The sequence below is a fragment of the Trematomus bernacchii genome, unplaced genomic scaffold (genome assembly GCF_902827165.1).
Source record: "Trematomus bernacchii unplaced genomic scaffold, fTreBer1.1, whole genome shotgun sequence".
NCBI lineage: Eukaryota > Metazoa > Chordata > Actinopteri > Perciformes > Nototheniidae > Trematomus > Trematomus bernacchii.
This window is the reverse complement of record NW_022987828.1, coordinates 14,629,758-14,633,491: the sequence shown is the minus strand read 5'-3', so window position 1 is coordinate 14,633,491 and position 3,734 is coordinate 14,629,758. Positions and strand designations below refer to the sequence as shown.

General features: G+C 38.7%; 1 protein-coding gene across 2 annotated transcripts in view; it reads left to right on the top strand.

Annotated features, from left to right (window-relative positions):
• Nucleotides 1–3,638: 3,638 nt before the first annotated feature.
• vip (vasoactive intestinal peptide) overlaps nucleotides 3,639–3,734 on the top strand; it is a 5,398-nt gene continuing 5,302 nt past the window's right edge. Inside the window, exon 1 of one of the 2 annotated variants that reach the window (XM_034152447.1) lies at nucleotides 3,639–3,660. The gene's annotated coding sequence lies outside the window, so the exon portion shown is untranslated. Of the gene's footprint in view, nucleotides 3,661–3,695; nucleotides 3,712–3,734 lie in introns of those variants that run through there. The other variant, XM_034152448.1, reaches the window with a different exon arrangement.

Sequence of the window (3,734 nt, the reverse complement as noted above, 5' to 3'; positions counted from 1 at the left end):
ATGATGATAGAACTTCCAGATCCAATTGTCAATGCCTGCCTGTTGTTTGTCGAGAAGTTCCAGCACAGAGGCTAATTTCCACCTGACGGTTTTAAATGTTCACTGTTGAAACAGCACATATACTGTTGGTATTACATTTATAGATCTGTACTTTGATCTGTTTTATAATTATACTTGTGAGACAGCTTTCAGTGTTTGTTGATTGGTATATGTGCAGAAAATCTTGCATCTCTTCTCTTTTGGAAATGAATGTATTGTATGCATGGTCCTTGTTCAATACATGATAACAACCTAGGCACATAACACTAACCAATGCCCTAACACCAGCCCTGTACTTAACATGACATGAGATTCCTCAGCTTTTTTGGAAAGAAAAACGAATATGCATATTTTTCAAAATGGGGGAATTCATCTTTTGACTTTCATAGAAATTGTTTTAGTGTTTGCTTTTAGATATCAATTAAAAAAATCAACCAAACCTACAGTTTTTATCTACCAAACTAGTCTGTTTAGCTCAAAATGGATTCCAGTCATTATTATCCAGTTCACCATGGGAGGAGGTTATGTACGTTGTAAACACGTCATTTACATTAAGGCATAATTGTTGCTAATTTCCCCAGATTTCATCCGGCAGTGTTGACTCATGTCTCCATTTTCAGCTCTGATGCAGCCTGTCTCCAGCTGCAGTAAACCAGGTTTAGCCATCAGGGAGTTCAGCCGAGTAATTTCCTCTAGTTGTGGATAGCAATCCATCACCAAACCCAACTGGGTCCACGCTGAGCCAGGAGCAGGAACGTCTTCCCTCGTGGGAGATGGAAACCTGTTTGACAGTGGCACCTATGACGACATTTCAGATATGTGTAAAGGCCTGTCATTCTTTCTGCGGAGGGATGTCCTAATGCAGTCATCTCTACACAAACACGGTTAGTATAAAGGTCACTTCCTTCATACTCATAAGTTACTGTTATATGTAACACACAGCGATGCATATGGCCCGAGCACCGACTGAGTCAGAGTGGAGGACATATTACAATCCTTGGAATTATTATTATTATTATTGGCAACCGACTCTCTTGACACACTTTTTGTCATCATCTATCTCTATCTTATCTCAGCGTCTATATTCTATAGATCCACGTAACACACACAAACACACACACAGATATATAGACACACACACATATAAGATTGAGAGACCCCAGTGAGTCCCGTCAGGCTGCCAGCAGTAATGTGCCGTCAGAGTGGGTTTGTTAATTGGATAATGTGTTTCAGAGGAGGCACTCAGCAAGCCGGGGGATTCCCCTCATCACACCGGCTGCAGAGAGTCGTGATGCAAAGATTTTGAATGTCTATTCACCGTTTGGACCGAACCGATTCCACCGGTGATCTTCCACATAGGGTTGTTTATTGTTACAACTTAAACGTTTTAAGTTACCTCAAGAGTAATTACAGTAGTCCCAAGTCAAGTCACTTTTTCTAAGATACCACAGAGATTATTAGTACCTGTCTAATCATGATATTTTCAGCAAATTAATCCAACTTGTTCAAAAGTATGACAAGGAGTTGTTTTTGAATTATTATTATTATTATTATTATTATTATTATTATTATGTATTATTATTCAGTGAAATAAATGCATGCAAAAAAAGCTTAATAAAGCTCAAATAAATTCCTCCCAATCACTTTAGTGTGAAAATCATGTCCCATGCCATTCTCAGTGTGTGCATGTATAACATGGCAACATAGGCAGTTTATAATGTCAACATTGGCAATATTGAACATTTGTTAATTTAAATATGTATACTGAAACTAGACAATAGACAAGTCACTCAAATCCACATGTCTCAATGTGGACTTGATTGACTTATTATTGACAGAAGTTCAAGTGGCATAACGAGTACAACATGTGATATTAAAACTTACAAGTCCCAACAGTAGTTGTTGCAGTAATAGTGGTACAAGCATACTAAACACTTCCTATGAAGATATCAGTGGGGTTATTAAAGTACCAATGAGAAACAAATAAACATTAAATAGTGGTCCTTAGTCCTCTGTGTCGCCCTGCATACTGAGGTGGGACGGCCTGTTACTCGTTCATAGGAACGTTTCCTTCCGTACATTCCATCAACATAATGGCGCTGATGTTTCCTCCATCAGCTTCCTCTTCCTGCAGGGATCTGTGTCCGATCACTGCTGTCAATTAGACCAGCTCCTTCTCCTATGGACTCCTGCGTAATCTACTTCTCTCTGCACTGATCACATTACGGTTCAGATGGTGCCATCATGGTTAAGGAGAGGCAGGAGGAGCAGGAGGAAGAGGAGGAGAGGGGAGGTCATGCTGACTCAAAATACCATTCACATTACTAATAGAAGTTTTTTTTTATTTATCAGATAGTCCACATAAATAAACAGTGCTGTAAATGCGCTATAGTAAGCATGCAATACAATGTTTTTCGCCTGTTGTCCCTGGACAGATGTTACAAAGTCACCCTAAAACCAAATTATATTATTTGAAGAAATATGAAACACAAACAAACTGTGAATACTTAAATCTTCTTTTGCATTACAATGCAGATACAGATATCAATCAAAGACAATTATGAATCCATCAGTGTTAAGTAATCAAGTAAAGTCATATGAGTTGAAATCCATTATATTAACATAACGAGAATATCATATTGTGTGGAAATATAACAACGATCGCCTGCATATTCACACTGCTTCATGCTGGTATCTAATTATTTTAAAGTTGAATACTGCTTATCTCTTTATCTGGTTAATTTAAACAGCAGTGGTATCTCTCTGCTCTCTCACCTATACGGATGGATGGATGGATGGATGGATGGATGGATGGATGGATGGATGGATGGATGGATGGATGTGATGAGGCGCCGGTTGACGTCACGGTTAAATCACTGTGCCATTCCAGCAAATGAGACTCATCAGGGACACTGTGGGTGGCTTCAGAGACACTTCAGTCCTGTGTGCTGTTCTTTTGTCAAAGCCCAGCACAACCAGAAATAGAAAGCCTGTGACAGTAACACCCTTTAAAACGTTATTGTATTTACCTAAAGTGGAAATCTGCAACATCCTTGTGTTTTTATTCAGCACCTTCTGTGGTGCTCATCGCTCACTTCTGTGAAAAAAACAAACAAACAAATGGATATAAATGGCTGCAGAAGGATTTTGTTTACATTGTTGTGGAATTAAGTATTTGTGTAATGACAGGACAATGCAAGGGATGAAAAATATGCTTGGAAACACATCTCATTGCAACAGAAAAGTGTCTTCTTCACAGTGAAGCTGGAGGAAAGAAAATAGCATATTTTATTGTATGATTATTTAATTAGGCCGTCTCGTTGAGATTGAACTCTTGATAAGATAAATTAGCATCTTATCACGTTATATTTCATTACATTACAGATCGAATTCACCTGAGAACAAGAAATACCCAGGAAAGCCAAAAGCACATCAGGCAGACTATTAAGGTTTTACAGAGAGCAATCCTGTTTTATTTTGTAAAAACACTCTCCTTGTGTCATCACTTCCTGTATTTGCTTTTCCCGCAATCTGTATGATTGTTTGTCCCGCCCTGATTACATCCACCTGTGTCTAGTTAGTTCGGGGTGTATAAATACATGTGTGTCCCGGTTGTGATCTGTAAGTTTATCGTCTGTGTTACTTGGTGTGCCGAGGCCTTGTAAAGATATGGTTTGTCCCTGCAATTTCTTCCT